The sequence below is a fragment of the Protopterus annectens genome, chromosome 2.part0, assembly GCF_019279795.1.
Source record: "Protopterus annectens isolate FY-2018-M chromosome 2.part0, PAN1.0, whole genome shotgun sequence".
NCBI lineage: Eukaryota > Metazoa > Chordata > Ceratodontiformes > Protopteridae > Protopterus > Protopterus annectens.
In genome coordinates this window covers 1,255,675,630-1,255,693,848 of record NC_056728.1, presented here as the reverse complement: position 1 = coordinate 1,255,693,848, position 18,219 = coordinate 1,255,675,630, and positions in this window count along the sequence as shown.

Here is an 18,219-nt window from a genome sequence, read left to right as displayed (position 1 = left end):
GAATCCTAACATTATTTGTTTTCCTTTATTTGCAGTTTTCTTTTGCTGCTGCTTTTTTTTTTTATTTTTTGACCTTTTACAATAATTGCTTTTCCATATCTTCCTCTTCCACCTCATCCTCCACATAATCAAGATTCTCAAATCTATTTTCATCTTCCACCATGTATTTCTCTCCCCCCATTCCATGTATATTTCAATAATATTCCTACTTCTTCATTCAAAAATACCACACTCCTTTCTTTTTGACTTTCTGAAATATCATCACCTTTCCTGATATTGCTTACATCGTCTAACTTTCTCATTATTTCACAATCAAATAAAAATGTTTTTTTACTAACATATCTGCTACATTTTATAGTTTTTGGCCTTATGTCCCAGTTCCCCACATTTATTGTGATGCCTTTTAGGAAATGTAATTTATTAAATGATCTTCCATACTACAGTGAAAGTATTTTTGGGGATTGAGCCAATATCTCAACATATCTTTTTTCGCTTTGTAATCAAAAATCTTTTCCATCCTTGCTGTCTAAATATGCCAACAATTCACATCTCCCATTCCAAAGCTTCCTTTCATAGACAGTTAATTTAATGTCATCAGTAGTCACATAAGCTGCTTGGAACTATAATCTAAACTTCATTTTAAAAAATTTCTGGCCATCTAATAATGCACTGATTATACAAATTACAAAAAAAGATTTTGCTTCAGATAAAGAGTTAAACTTTTTAGCTTTGTCCAAAGTCTCAAAACTCACTTCACAAAAAGCTTTGTTCCCTATACCAATGAATGCCCTCACATCCTTGAGATGAACTCTAATGCATAAACAATGCTGACTGCCCCATGCAAAATATCCGTCAATACTGTTTCCATTGTTTTTTCAATGAACGCTACAGGTCTCTTGTTTTGCAAAAGACTTAGCCTGCTTTCTTTTCATGTCTTTAGCAACAGCTGCTGCATAAGAAAATGTATTACTCACTTTAGTCCTGGCCAAGCCCTTCACAAATTCACAGGTACTCTTTCTTTGCCCTCCCCACCACTAATGTCTCTGCAAACCCTTCTGCATTCTATGCTACCTGCATATCTGCATCATAGAACATACTACCAGAAACAATATCTGACCAAACAACAGCAGCATTGTCTTCCAGTTCTGTCTCCTCAATCATCACATACAAAACATCTTTCTCCAAATTTCCTTTCTGTACCTTGGTAATAATAATGTGTGGTAATCCACAATCCATACTATTTGTACCCATCTTGCCTGAAATACCAATTATAAGTTTGCCATCCATCTTGTTTTTACTCTCCAAAATTATCTCACCAAAATACTAACCATGTTCTCTCCCAAGATCCTCCTCCTCCTCCTGTATCATAATGCTTCCTTCTGGTGTCAGCCCTCAAGATACCCAACAGAAATGACAGGCAAAATCCTAGATGCTCTGGCTAAATTTCCCCTGTTAGTATAAATGCTACTATGTTCAACAAAAGATAAAAAAGGCAAGTAGTGTGGCTGATACATTTGGCTTCAACCATCAGTTCTAGTTTAAGGCAAATTGGTGAATTCACAATCTATTTTACTTGAAAGCTGACATTATTACTGAGGTGAGAACATGTTTGTTTGAAGAAATGTGATGAGAAATAAACTCTTGGCAACAGTCTTGTTGGTTTTAATGTTATTTAGCTGGAACCTGACCAATATGGCCTATTTTTGCTGGGTTGATTTGATTATTATTTCCAAAGTGCATAGTGATAGGAGTTCACAAGATCTCTCTTTTCTAATTAGATTCCTTATTATGAGTGAATATGCGTTTTATGCAGAATACTTTGTGTCAGGTTTTAATTGAATTTCCCAAGGCTGTTACTGCATTACAAGGAACAATTCCAGTGGTTGTGGCAGCTGCAGTAAATTATCTGTCAAATGTAGCAATGAGTTCAATCCTGAAAATTCTACAAGCTTAAGAAGAAACCACAGCAATAATATTACAGCTGAGGTGACAGCAAATTTCAGGAATTATTGTAATAAACCTGACACTGTTCTTTGCTTCTAATGGTGAAACGTGTTCCAGTATTAATGGTACTGATAAACTAATGATGGATTTATGTAAAGACTGGAGAAAGTATTCTCTAATTCTGTTGTGTGTGGCATTGCTTTTCTGAAAAATGCATTGCAGTGAAATGGGTTATAAATGGTTATAAACAAATTTGCCAGAACTATGGAAAATAGTAAACTCTACTAGGATTTGTTGAAGTTTTTGAAAAAATAGACTCTAAACTAATGGAGATATCAGTAAAACACAATGAAGCAGATTAAATTAGATATTCAAACATCATTATCATCATCATCATCATCATCATCCCATTATTCCTATCTTCTACGTGGGTTCAAGGTATTGTGTAAGCTATCACAGTCTCTCTTGCTACAACGCCAAACTCCTATATTCTTTGACAGCCATGCCTAACTGTCAGAGGTCTTCTCGCACACAATGCTTCCATCTGTTGCTGGAGGCTCTTGTTTCCTTCTACCTTCTTCCTGCCTTTCCCAAATCTTCTTCATCAGATTGTCTTTGCTTCCCTGAGCATGTGCCCAAGCCAGTGTAATCTGTTCTCTTTGACTGTATCTGCAAATGAGCTACTTTGGCTTCTGCTCTGATGTCCTCATTTCTTCATCTGTCCTACAGTGTGCATCGTACCATCCAGCTCAGGCACTTCATCTCCATCACCTCTAGCTTCCTCATCTGCCTTTACTGCCCAGATTACTGAATCATACAGCAGTATTGGTCCCACCACTGCTTTGTACACCTTACTTTTCAATTTCTTTGGCATTCTTCTGTCATATACTACACCTGACACTCTGTGGCAGTTGGCTGAAGCCCCTCTAATTCTACCTTTGACCTTCTCATTCAGACTTCACATCTGTACAACCACCCCCTCACAGAAACTTGAAACTCTTAATCTACTCCACTATTTTCCCTCCTATCTCAATACTCATTTTCTTCTGATTTATCCTATTTGCTGACTTTACAGATGACATGTCTATGCTCAGTTTCATCCCATGTAGCTTCTGTTTTGTATTCCATTCCCCTATCATGTGCTAAATTTCTTGTTCAGAGTCTGCCTGTAATGGTACATTGTCTGCATACACTACCTTTGCTGATCAAACATTCAAATGTAGTTTAGCAATATACTAAAACTTCTTGAGGTTTTTACAATAAAATTAGAATATAAAAATAGTTTATAAAACTAATCACCTTGGAAATCCGCATCCTTCCCACCACCCACCTCCCGCAAAGGTTACCACCATGAAAAACTTCTCTAAAACTAACTTTGGGCTCCTAAAAACAGACATGGATAACTTCACAGCACCCATGCAAATGGAGAATATTTGTGTGACCACAGAATCATACACCAATGCATTGTACGAACATGTACACAAATGCATGGATCTCGCCATACCCAATAGAACCAAGATGCTCTCCTCCAAAAAAAGAAAGCCAATCTGGTGGTTCCCTGCCATAAACAAACTCTACAACAGAAGGAGGAAACTGATGCATAATAAGGTGAAGTCCCAAGACTGGAAAAACTCCCTTATCAGCCTCAACAAAAAGTTGAGATCCCTCATCAAATCCTCTAAAGCTAGCTAAGAAAACAAAATTGCAGCCGATAGTAAAGACAACCACAAGGCCTTCTATAGTTACATAAAGAATCTCCACAGCAATACCCAGATTTGTTCTGAGCTACTGCACAATGGTATCTCCTATACCAAGCCAACAGATATTGCCAGTATACTGGCCAACAGATTCAATGCCAACTTTATCCCTCTCTCCCCGCCAAAAGACCAATCACAATATCAGTAGATTGCAAGGCTCCCAGTATTACTGCTGCACAGGTTAAAATAGCACTGTCCATGGCTAACAATACAGCTTCTATGGGACCCGACAATATCCCTGGTTGTGTTGTACATGAACTACAGAGTGAACTGGCACCTCACCTGTGTGCCCTGTTCATTCAACAGCCTGCCTCAGGCTTTGTCCCTACCAAATGGTGCACTGCTACAGTCAACCCTCTCCACAAAGGAGGAGCAACTACAGACCCTGTTAACTATCGCCCCATTAGCCAGATGAGTCTGATATGCAAAGCTATGAAACGCATCATCATGGACCTAATAAACAAGGATATAAGGAATCTCCAAACTCTGGATCCCACACAGTTTGGTTTTGTGAAGGGTACATCATGCCTGCTCAACTTGGTTGACTTCTTTGAGTCAGTCACCAGAGGTGTGGATGAAGGCAAGATGGTTCATACAGCCTACCTTGATCTGGCCAAGGTGTTTGATACCATTTCTCACTCAGGAATTATAGAAAAACTCACTAAGTTTGGCATCAACTCCTATATCACTATGTGGGTTGCAAACTGGCTCACAGATAGAACCCACAGTGTGAAAGTAGCTGACTCCAAGTCAGACTGCCGACTAGGCACAAGTGGAGTCCCACAGGGTTCAGTCCTGGGTCCTCTCCTGTTTGGTATCTGCTTCTCTAAAGTCCAGGCCAACACGAAGGGACTCTGGCTGACAAAGTTCACAGACGATTGCAAGTTGGGAGCTATTATTAACTCCCCAAGTGATGCTGACATCCTACAGAATGACCTGGTGTCAGAACCATGGCCTTAACCTCAATGCCAAAAAATGTGCCGTCATCCATTTTGGGAAAAACCCAGTTTCCATGAATTACCACATTGATGGTAGTCCAATGAACACAGAAGGCGTTATAAGAGATCTGTGAACACAGGTTGACAGCAACCTCTCTTTTGATCACCACATTTCCACTGTGGTCAGGAAGTCCTTCTATGTGGCACATCTCATTACTAAGGGTTTTGCATCTAGGAAGAAAGAGGTCATTGTCTCCCTCTATTCTTCCCTCATTAGGCCAGTCATTGAGTACAATGCCCCATTTTGCATGCACCTCAGCAGACACCTGCAACAACTGGAGAGGCCACAAAAGTACCTCACAAAGAGGATCCTAGGGCTTAAACACTTGTCCTATATGGACAGACTCAGAAAACTCCAACTATTCTCTGTATCATATCGCCTACTTAGAGGCAATCTCTGCTTGACTTACAATGTCATGTCTGACCCAGCTCTGTTAGAAATGCTACATCTAAAGAAATCCCAATCCCTCCGCACCACACACTCCAGAGATCTCAACTTCATTACCACAATTAACAGAACATGCTGAAGGGACAGGTTCATAACCCAGAGATTGCCCATGCTATGGAACAGACGTCCCATACATGTCAAGCAGAGCACCTCGCTGACCCTCTTCAAGAGAAATCTTGATGAGTGGATGGGAAACAGAAAATTCACCCCAGGGATAACTCCAGTGGCTCTACTCGACAGAGGCACTGGGAACTAAGGTTGGGTGGCACTATGCCAGGGTAATCCTATGGCTAGGCTTGTAAAGGCCCCAGGGCCATTAGCCTAGTACACACCTATGAACCTATGAACATATAAATAAGGGCAGATTCGAAGTAAATAATAAGAACAAAAAGTAGAAGACCTTTTAAGTGTAAAGTGGATTATGACTCTGATAAGGCTTATGTTCTGCCTAACCAAAGACTGAATATATATTCAAACACCAATCAACATAATGGTCAATCTTTTAACAGTGCTTTTGCTGGACATCAGAATATGTTGCAGAGTATAAGCTGCTCCACAGAACTGTCTGGATTCTCTACAAAGTCCACTTATAAATGTTAACCAACCAGATGCTAGCATATATTTTTAAGAGACACAATGGTAATGGTGAAACAAAGCAGATCAAGCAACGGGGTGAAGGGTACAAAACATCTCAAACTGCTGAACAAATGATTAATGCTTGTGTTAGTGCAAAGAAGTGGCAAAACAGGCAGTTTATTTAATCTTAAATTGTTTGTATACAAAGTGAATCTCAAGTGCCTGTTGAATGATTGCTTCCCTATTTTTATGGCACTGTATGAAGGGTTACACAATCTGAACACTTTTACTCTATCTTTAACAAAACCTTTTCCAAGTTTATAAAAATGTGGTATCCAGATATATTACAGATGTACTAACAAGCCACCCTAAGTGTCTCTATACTAATTTAACTCTGGAACAAAGAAGTGTTATGCTGAATTAAAAAATATGAAAGATGTACATTTTATGAAAGCAGGTAAGAGTGCAGAAAATGTAATTATGAGCACAACAGATTTGACAAAGGCCATGTACTTATAAGTGCCAAATGAAGTGTTGTGAGGAGGTGGTATCTGGAGATGTCCAGTTAGCATATTAGAGGGAATGATTTGAGAATATTATATTTACTACAACCGAATGCTACTGCAAATAAGTTGTATCTACCTACTTATCCGTTTAGCCATCTAGCTATATTTAGAATTGAGCATGCAAAAATGCTGTCTTTTCTTGCTATTACAAAAATTGCATAAGTCAAGGAACAATCTACCACTCTGTGCAATTACATTTGCAAAGTCTTAAACACTGGTTCATATTTAAAACACAGACAGATTTTCTAATAAAATTAAAAATACTTACCTGATGTAACTTCCTTTGTTAACTTTGCTGTGGAATCTTTATATACATCAATTCCACACAACAACATAACAGCACATTTACTTTTTAGAAATACTTCCACTATCACGGCAAGTATTATTGATTTAATTTCTGAATTGTTAAAAAATATTGATTTATTTTGTTCCTGACAGATATTATCATGTAAATAATAGGTGATGCAATGTAAAATGTATTGTTGCTTGCTTACTCAAACTTGACTCTTAAAAAAAAAATTAAAAATCACCATACAACTGGCCTGAAAAAATGCAGTTTCAGCATACAGTGAAACATGTTGCTGTTCATTTGTGATCTAATTTGACTCTTGCTAAATGGGAAAACTTGCATACACTTTATTGGTAATATATTTTATGGTGGACAGGCAATGAATTGGATTTGAATGTATTTGCTGAGATGTTAAATGAGTCAACTACTTTTTAAAGGCTGAGGCCAAGCGGGCAAACTCTGACACTGTTTCCATTTATTTATTTATTTTTAGATATACTTATATACAGAAGTGAAGATACCAGTTGCCATAACTTATCTTTAGAAAAATCTTCTATCACAAATTTGTTTTGCTTTTTAAAAGTGGGCACCCCTTGAATGTCAAACAAAATGTTAAGTTATTACATAATCAAAACTGATTTCAGAAGAGAACACATTTGATTGAGAAATACAGAATCTTGTTGATATGTATATTCAGAAAAGAAATAAAAAGGAGTTTGCACTGCAACTATGTGATGAATGTGATAACACAAATCGTGAAAGAAAAACTAGGGAGGGATTTAATAAAGCCTACACAGACTTTTTTCCATGTAGGCATCGTGGCACAATGTTTACACAAAAATAAGCACGTTTGTGATCCAGTAAGCAGAGCTGGACAGCGTGCACACAAGGTCAACATGGAAGTATCTGTGGCATGCAAATCACCTCATAAGCAGGTGGTTTTCATGCAAATGAAGGAGGCAGAGTGATCCAGCAGACAGATAGGCAGCCATGCAGATCCCTTATTGGTGTCCATAGTGTACACAGAAAAATCATATACAGGATTTTATACAGGCAACAGGGGCTGTAAAAGTGTGTTTAGACGGACAGAAATAGCATAGCAGAGACAGATATGAGCAATACTATCCACCGTGTGACAAAAACATTAGGGAAATGCATTAAAATAATTGTATTTTTTTAATGATGTGGGTATGCTTGCATAGTGAGCTGCAGTGAGCAAACCTCCAGTTATGAAAAAATAGTGTAAATGCCAAATGTCATAGTATGTGACAGAAATGTATTATAGGACTCTCTGTGGAGTATCCACAATGCTGGAATGGTGCTGTTGCTATCAAGGTAGGGGCTGGAACCATGTAGTGTCCAGGTTGTGTGCACGGATCCCTATGCAAATGAGGTGGGATTACCGAATAGTACATATGGGTATGTGTCTGCATATCCCTTCCGTGTATACACAGAACCATGTCAGTGTCCACAGAAGAGGTAGCTGACAACAAGAGGGGGGTGTGGATGAGGACTTGTAAGCTCATTGGAGTTCAGCTACGCCTGTTTGCATGGTGCAGCGCTGTGCTGGGCAGGGGTGTGTGTCCATGTCCGCTAAGCTTTGTTTACCTTCAGGTCATGTTTTTCCACGTATTTGCGCATGTTTCTTGGCATGCCACCATGCTGAGCGTGCCCTTTCAGGGGGTGTGTACAATGACTTCTGAGTTTTGTTTACCTTCAGGGTGCTTGTTTCCACATGTTTGCATGGTGTGCGCCATAGTGCTGAGTGTATCCAAAAGCCAATGATATATTAATTACTGATGACCTCTGTTTCACTTAAACTAGGGCCATTAAATGTTCTTAATGATGCACTTGGCAGGTGGAATGCATCATAGGGAGCCAATCACACAGCCTACATCTACAGCAGAACCAAATAAAGGTTGCATGCACCCTGCAATCTGATTTCTCCCCCAAACTCTGCACCAGTGGAGTACAGACTTGGGAATTTTAACTGAAGGAATGCTAGGGGCTGCTGCATGTGTGCTACATCTGTAGGTGCTGGATGCTGAGGTCAGTGCTGCTGCTGCTGATGCTGCTTTCACTAGACCAAGAATGAGAAGGAGAATAGTACTCAGACCCCAGTAACCTGCCAGGAGCCACATGCGCTGGAGACTGTAGAGCGCTACAGGGTGGACTGGGACATACTACAACAAATCATTGAGCCCTGCTGCCCTCAACTCAGACCCAGAGCTAACACAGGGGAGCCCATCCCAGTGGAAACAAAGGTATGTGTAGCTCTTAGGATGCTAGCCACAGGTACTTTCCAAAGACCACCTGGGGACATGATGGGGGTCTCACAGGCATCAGCATCCAGGGTACTCCACCAGTTCCTGGATGCCATGCTTCCACATGCCAGTGAGCACATTTCTTTTCCCCTCACCCCTGTGGTGAGGGCCACCAATATGCAACACTTCTACCATGTAGCACACTACCCTGAGGTACTGTGTGCCATAGACTGCACTCATGTGCACATCAAAGCACCACCCAGTGAGGAGGGTAGAATCTACATCAACTGCAAGGGGTATCACTCCATCAACTGCCAGGTCATATGCAAGCTAGAACTACTAATTGCACCTCTGAAACAATAAAACCCCCTTCTATAGTTTTAATGTTACTGGTCTGCTTTTATAGTTGTATACATTTTTGTTTGAGATAGGAATAGATTTGTGTTTACATTGTAATGCTTGTTACATATGACTGACAGTTATGCAAGCACTTTTTATATATTTATATATAGATATATATATATATATATATATATATATATATATATATATGTTTTTCATATGTGTTCTAAATACACACACACACACACACACACACACACACACACACACATATATATATATATATATATATATATATATATATATATATATATATATATATAAATATGTGTATATTTTTTTTGCATTTTTTGTATGCATTTTTTGTATATGGCTTTTATTGTGCAGTTTTATGATGTTTTGGATTTGTGCATAATGTTTTATCAACATGTTTTATCAATATGCGTTTATTTTGCCATCTAGTTCTTGACTTTGCTTAGATTGAGTGTATTGGATTCTATAATCATTTGCATATTTAATTAATTGAATCATTGACATGTTCTGGTTGAATATATAAGTATGCTGATTTGTGGTCATTTGAACTGAGTCTGAAGAAGCGTCTTGAACAGACACCAAAGTGCTTACTCTGTTTGGATATTAAACTATAATTATATTCTGCTGGCCGTGTATGCTGCCTCTTTGTTTCCTTCTAACATACATCCAGTTAAAGTTGCCAGTACAATATACCTCTAAGGTATGCAACAGGGCACTATATGTGATAGAACTACACATAAAACACAGTGCACCTACCTTCAGAATAATATGCCAGTACTAGTGTCACTGCCTCAGGTATGTAACGTCTACCTTTTGTGTTTGTCAGCAACTCCTGATGGACCTGTGAAAGGGTGAGGGAGATGTGCTGTCATCACCAGCATATGTTGCAGCACTACAGGGTAATATGTGCATATATCCACTTGTACAGTAGCCACTGTTACTGGCTGTATTGCTGAGATTCAGTGTATGTGTGCACAATTGAGCTGAAACCCCCAATCCCCCCTCCCCAATGTAGATAGACCTGATACCCTTGTACAGGTATGTCCAACCTGCCACAATGACTGGTACAGTATTACACTGATGAACACAGTAAGCTTACCTGGATGCTCCTCTTCTGTGGACACTGTGGCTCCCACCTCCATGATGTATGGTGTGATGGATGCCTGGGAGCTGCTGTATGTTCCTAGGCTCACCAGGAATTCCTCTGTGACTGAGAGTGGTTGTTCTGCTGCAGGCCCTGCACTGGTGCTGGCACGGTCCCTGGCAACATCAGCTGCTTTTTGTCATGCAGCATTCACCATATCTGTGGCTCGGTGTCAGACCTGCTCATAGGTCCTGTCCTGCTGGCCAATCTGATTGGCATCCTGCACAAGGTCTGCCCGCAATGCTGCCCGTTATTCACTATTATGCCTCCCCGTGGAAAATAAGACCTGATGATGCTGCCTTAGTGCATCCACGATCACTTCATTCTCCGCATCTCAGAAGGGGGCATGTCATCTGCAATACATGGTTCCTGAAAGATAACAAAAGGGGAACACACTACAGGACCAGATATGTGGACGTCCACTATGTACAGATTCAGTATGCCCATAATGGCCTGCACTACCCACTGCTCCCTCACACATCATACCCCACAGTCTGGCAACACTCTACATGTGTGGATTCCACCAAGATAGTATCAATACTGGGGTATGTCCCTGTGTGCCATGACAGATTCTGCTGCATGCTCCTGCACCCAGCACTGCAGTCTACTGTGGTGTGTCCCCTATGGGCAACCTTCCACTGATATGTCATACAGCCACTACCAAAAAAATGGCAGTGTGCTATTACAACCACTATATGGGGACAGTCCAGCAACACTAGTGTGCCACAATGACGGAAAACAATGCAAACCTGTTATAGTATATGTTCCCTGAAGGCATCATATCTCTCAACTATACAGATGTTTGGAGTGTATCAAGATGTTTGCCTCATAGGTTTGGTCATTTAAACACAAAATTGTGGATTTCTGACAAATTGTTGGCCAATAATTGATGGTTGATGTCAGAAATTAAAGACAGACATCTTGAGTTTCAGACATCATACCCTTCAGAACGCAGTTATGCTACTGCAATATCTGTTATTCTATTCACCTTCTTACTTTGTACAAGCAATATTTAAACATTGTCCCAAATTTTGGACCTTTACCCCTCCATTGATTATGACTTTGTCCAGATTTCTTGTTGTAAGAGGTTGACAGGTGTGTTAGGCATAGCGCACAACCAAACAGAGAGAAATGTCAACAGAATCAGGGACTTAGCCAGAGTATGCGGGACATTCAGGGACACTTTTAAAATGTTAGAACTATTTATGTGAGAAATTGACAGAATGATAGGAGGTGAATTACTATACATCGTTTGACATTACAGGAGTATGCACCCTTACTTATTGTCACTATGTATTACATGTAATTCACTAGCTTTCCTACAGCAGCCAACCATTGTAGGAGGGATTAAGAGGAACAGAGCTAAGATATGAGTGAAAATCAGGGACAGATGAGAGACATGCCTGTAGGTGTAGGGCAGCAGAGTATCAATGACATGTCATTACTATAGATCTAAGACAGGCTTACTGCTGTAACCCCTAGTCCCCATGCTTCCATCCTCCCATCTGCATCCTGTTATATGAAGAAATCAATTGCATATCTGGTGGAGTGCAGTACTCCTTTGTTGAACTTTGCTTCTGGTATTCTTTTGAAAATACACTCTGGATGTGAGTTAAGTCTCATACAGACTTGTTCTCCATAACCAGCTGTTTGCCTTTTTAAGGTACTGCTCATTAGCAGGTAATTGCCTCTGTCTACGGCTCTGATATGTTAATTGTAGCCAAAACAGCTGAATTGCACTATCATTAGCCAATGACATGCCACCACAATGCAATATATAAGGCCTTCACATAGACCTGGGCCCCTTTCTTAGTTGTTAAGATGGACATTACTGAGGTGTGGAGACTACAGCATCACAGAGGGTATGTACCATAACTGTCAACTGTAGAGATTTATGCAGTATGTCCACAGTTTCACCTCATATGTCTGGTCAGTGTCCCATGACATTGTGGTTCTCTGGCAGTTCAATGGAAAACATTGTGGGTTGAGGTCAGTAATGAAAAACACACCTTTGAGTGTCAGACTTGATACCCATCAGAATATGCATGCTAATGGAAGAGCTGTTATTCTATCAACTTAATGTCTTTGTAGGAGCAAACTGTAAAACATGTCCCTATCTCTGAGCCTTTGTCCCACCCATTAAGTATGGCTGTGCCCGGATTCCTTGTTCTAGGGGGTGGGAGGTATGGTAGGTCTGTAGCAGTTACCTTTACATACAGCTGCGTGTGCTACAGGCTGCAGCTGCTGCTGCAACCTAGCATACATAGGAGAAGAGTGAACACTTTGGAGGACAACAAGCTGTACACGTAACTGTGCAGCCCTGTCATTATGTCAGAGCCAGGGTAAGGGTACCCTTTACAGTCCAGTTGAGGGATGTGATTAAGGTACATCTGTTATGCAACAATGCCAATAACAGAGTAGTAGGAAACATATAGTTAGGTTATACAGACATGTGCAGTGTTTCCCTACCTGCAGGCCTTTGACTTGCAAAACTGAATAGCAGCTTATTAATTAGTAGTAACCTGTGCAGATAAAGAATGCATGACTCAGTCTTTAATTGTTGTCTTCACAATAATGTAACTGAACTGCAATACAAGACTGCATTTGAACCCAGGACTGTGTACTGCATGCAAGGCATTTGACACACTGCGTTACAGAGTCACTGCTACAGTAGGTATATTTGCAAGGTATATGTGCAGATATACAGGTTGTGACACACTTTTCTGCATCCATCAGTATGTGCATGGCTTTCTATGGCTGTATTTCTGCACCAGGGTCCCATCCCAGTTGAACATGCACTTTGCCATTGATGCCTTAGCAGGTGTCTTTCTACATGTTACTGATAAAAGGGCACATTTACCTGCTATCACAGAGCTCACTTACATCCATTATCATGTCTTTGGCTGTCTAGTGGTGTATTATTGCACCAGGGTCCAAGGTACACTCCCATTTTTCCCATTAGTTTTTATTCCAGTTTGCACAGTGCAGAGTGGTGCACAGCTCTGTTGAGAAACACACCTAATGAATGTGAGTGGCAATCACACCTGTTTTAATTAAGGTCGGCATGGGGTGGTGGGTTAATGCAGTGTACTGTGATTCTCCATTGCTTTTTTTAAAGCTGTCTCACTATGTTAAACTCCTTTAACATAGTGAGACAGTTTGTAAAAAGCAACGGAGATCTTGCTTTCTCCGTTGCTTTTTTCAAAACTGTCTCGCTATTTTAAATGGGTTTAACATAGCGAGACAGCTTTAAAAAAAGCAACAGAGATTCTCCGTTGCTTTTTTTAAAGCTGTCTCGCTATGTTAAACCCATTTAACATAGCGAAACAGTTTGTAAAAAGCAACGGAGATCTTGCTTTCTCCGTTGCTTTTGCCCACAGCTCTGATGTACTGCATAGGCATACGCATGCGCAGTACATCAGTACTGCAGCAGAATACCAGACAGCTGCGGAAGGGCAGCAAGGAGGCATTATACAATGCCATTATTTAAGAAAAGTAATTTTTTTTTCTTAAATAATGTCATTGTATAATAGCAATAACCCACTTCTGGGTGTGGGTAATGCTGGATTTACCCACGGTTGGCTTTGTTTGGCCACTTGGGCTTCGCCCTCGTGACCAAACCACACCAACCGTGGGTAAATCCAGCATTACCCACACCCAGGCGTGGGTTATTGCTGTAATATCCCATTTACATAGCAATGCATATAATGTGTAATAGAGCATTAAATAACAGAACAGTCAGTATGTTAACAGCATGCAAGTAACAGTTACAGCATAAGGCCAACAAAAAACAGTAAATGTTAATATGCAACCATAATAATACATACCAATAATCAAACACAATTCCTAAAATACAGTTAATTAATTTATTTATTTATTATTTTACATTTGTTGTCCGGGCTAGTCTACCTGGATATATGTCCATTTTCAGTAGAGGCCCGGGGAGATAAGCTCAGAGGAAACAAACAAAATCACATATACAAAAATGAATGTATACAATGAACATTGCAGGTGCAGTACAGAGAATAATCAAAGAGGTCATTCATTCATAACATAGTGCAAAATATACAGATACAATTAGTACAATAGAAAATGTAGTTACAATACATCATAAAGAAAAAGATGGCAGCTGAATTATACAATACATTAGTATACAAGTAGTCATAAAGAAAAAGTAGGAGCTGAAATTATACAATATATTAGTAATAGTCTCCTTAATGAGATTCTGAAGATGTAATTAATAGTATAGAAGGACAAGGTAAGTTGTTATTAAGAAAAGGAACTTAATTACTGAGAAGAGGAGGGTAGGCTGAGCCAAGTAAGCAGAGCTAGTTGATCAGTCAGGTTTAGTACAGGGGCACAACCAGTGTGTTCTGAGGAAAAGTTTCAATTTGGTTTTAAAGAGTGATATAGAGGGAAGAGAAGAAAGTTCGTTAGGAAGAAGGTTCCAGGATTTTCCAACAGTATTAGAGAAAAGAGAGTCCCCAGCCCTATTGTTTAATTTACAAATATTTACAAGAAGTTTGTGATGATCATAAGCTCTTTAGATTGTTGTAAGGGGTAATGAGGGTAGATAGTATAGGGGTATTGGTAGGTTGGTAAAGGGTTTTATGGGCAATGGTCAGTTGGTGGAATTTAAGCTGATTTTGTAATTCAAGCCATCCTAGCTGCTTTAGATTAAAACAGTGGTGGGTTCTGAAAGGGTTACCTGTAGCAAATCTGGCTATGTTATTGTAGGAGTTTTCCATTTTATTAAGGTTGTTTTTAGAGAGATTAGTATATATGGGTGAGGCATAGAGGAGAGTAGAAATTAGATGGGTGTAAGCAATAGTTATTCTAGCTGCAGGAGAGAGGAAGGGTTTGATCCTGTAGAGAGATCCTAGTTTTCTATAAACAGATTTTAGAGTATTGTTAATATAGGTGTCGAAGTTAAGGTTGTTATCTATGGTGATACCTAGTAGTTTGGTAGTTGGATCTGGGGATATGAGAGTACCATTATTGGATGTTACTGTGAAGTCTGTTGGAGGGGGGGACTTACAAGTAGGAGTAAAAAGGAGGAGTTTAGTTTTTTGGGGGTTCAGAAGGAGACAGCGCTGTGTAAACCATTGTTCGACTGTGTCAAACACATTTTGGGTAAGGGAGTGAAGTTCAGATATAGATGTTGCTGAGCATATAAGTGTGGAATCATCTGCATATTCTATGCATGTAGCTTGGGGGATTGCTAGGTGAAGGTTGTTGATAAATATAGAAAACAAGAGAGGTCCTAATATGGACCCTTGAGGAACACCAACGTTAACGAGCAGATGGGTAGATAGAATGTTATGCCAAAGTACAGCCTGTTGTCTGTTATCTAAGTAGGACTGGAACCATTTTACAGCTAGTGCATCCAGTGACAGGGATTTGAGGATATTTATAAGTATCTGGTGATTTACTGTATCGAATGCCTTAGATAGATCTATAAACAGTGCAGAGGAAAGCATATTGAGGTTACGTTTTTTGTTAATACAGTCAGTAAATGTAACAAAGTTTGTTAATAGTAAACCATAATAATGAATAACAATAATAAATAAATGAAGATAAGGGGTGGGTGGAGAGAGAAAAACAGTCTATTAGTGACATTGCAGGTTACATCTCTGACAACAGTACTATCTGCTCTACAGGTTAGCATATCCCTTTATGTGTACAGTGATTACCAGTCTCCTGTAGCTGATGTTGCACATACATACCTCTCAAGCTATTTGCATGGGATAGTATGAGCCAAACAATGACAATGGCAGGTACACAAGTACACAGAACACTTGCACATCAGGTAGACCTATATAGCTACCAAGGTGTTCTGTGGGCTAAGTTGGTAATACTTTGCAATGCAGGTAATCATTTCTGTGGTTATCCAGTGACAGATGGATTACACAATATTAATTATAGTACGGGAAATCGTGACACTTGAGAGACATGTACATGTATAGTACCTATACTGACCGGCTGTCACGCCTTGGTTGGTAGGCATGGGGCTAGAACCCAATAGCTGTGACTGCAGGGGACATCTACATAGAATGCAATAGTTGACTGCAGCAACTTTGAACAGGCATTCCAAGAATGCAGCCATAATGGGATTACACAGCTTTATTTCTGACCCATTATTGCTGATGTACACATTCTTGCTATTGATTTTAACAGTCTGTGACATCTAAACACACAGTTATCTGCTCATACTATGGGCTACCTCAGCCATTTACCTGTAATTCCTGTGGAGAAAAAAATTGTGAGCATTACGTGACTGCTGAAATAACAAAGTGCAGTTTTAAATACATCTGAACACATTCCATAGTAGTTATAATCATGCTAAAAATGCTGCAAGGTATTGTAAGTTAAGGAAAATGAATATCTGGTAACTGGTGATGGCATCATTTTCTCTCTGGCAACAATTTGTCTGACAAGAGAAAGGCCTGACTCCTTCTAGATATCAAAATGTATGTGACAATTCTAAGTGTGCATGATACAAAAATCTAAAGAGGTCACAGACTGCCTGAAATTCAGTTTTGTTTAACATGGCTGTCTAATAATAGACTGAGGAAAGTGACTAATGCAGTATTTTATAAATATAGTGGTCCAGATTCCAAAAGAGTTGCTCTCAGTGTAAGCTTGCCCTGATTTCAAAAGACATGCTCTCAGAGTAAGTGAATTACTTCAGTGTAAGGCCTGTCTATAAACAAGCTTACACTCAGGGTCAGATTCCAAAACAACTGCTCTCAGCCTGCTCTCAGTGTAAGTGGTGCCTTACTCTGTGCCAAGTGTTTTAGACTTGGGCCCAAGATCTTCAATGTGGATTCACACTTAACCAAGCTCTTGCAAACTACGCTTTGAAATGTACCCAGTGTCTGAGCTGCAGGTTGCTGAGCAAATCTGCCTGTTTGCCAGTTTCATTTGGAGATGCCTAATACATTGAGCAACACAATTGGTGGATAATTTTTACATTTATGTTAAATTTAACATTTAGCAATATTAGGCAGGTGTACATGCACTACAAGGACTAAAATAGATTCAGAAAAAAGATAAGGATTACATGGTCCCCACTCAATTGTTTCTTTCTTATCGGTTTGATTAAATGAAGATTTCACCTAACCAACACTTTAGCTTTTGTAGCACTACAATAGTCTACTTATGCCGATCCCATTTATTCAAACGTTATTCCTTTTATTACATCTTCTATAAAGCTATTAAATCAACCATAAAATTTTCTTCAGAAATGTTTTTTTTACATCATTGCCTGTGATCCCCACATTGCTTCATCAGTTTGAATCTTTTTGTTCTCAAGCATCACTTTTACATGGTGTGATCTCATTAACTCTGTAGATCTCATTGCAGTAGTTAAGTTATGTACCTTTCCCCAGTATCATGTATTTAAGTCTATACATACAAATGTCTCCTAATTCTGTAAGGCCACTCCTATGGACCTTATTAAATTTTACTGCCCACCTCGAGATATGACTTTGATTAGCAGCTTGAGCACCAGCTGGAACTGGTGTGAGGGGTGTAGAAGGGACAAGACTTAGCCTTTCTTATCTTTGATAGAAGGGAAGGTGTAAGGGAATGTTGGGTATGTACTGTAAAGACTCTGGTGTTCTGATGGTGTTTCTAAAAACATGTAGCATTGGTGTAAATGATTCTTGGGGCCAGGCAGCTTGAGAGACATATGAACATGTAGATGGGGCATGGCCCGCATAGTGCTATCGCATACCACATATAATGTCAGCCCAAAATTTCAGAGGTGTTATAGCCAGAAAAGCATGTGCAATACAGCAAGTGACCTGTCTCTTCTCCAATTCCACTTTTGAAAATCCACTTTGTTGTACCACTC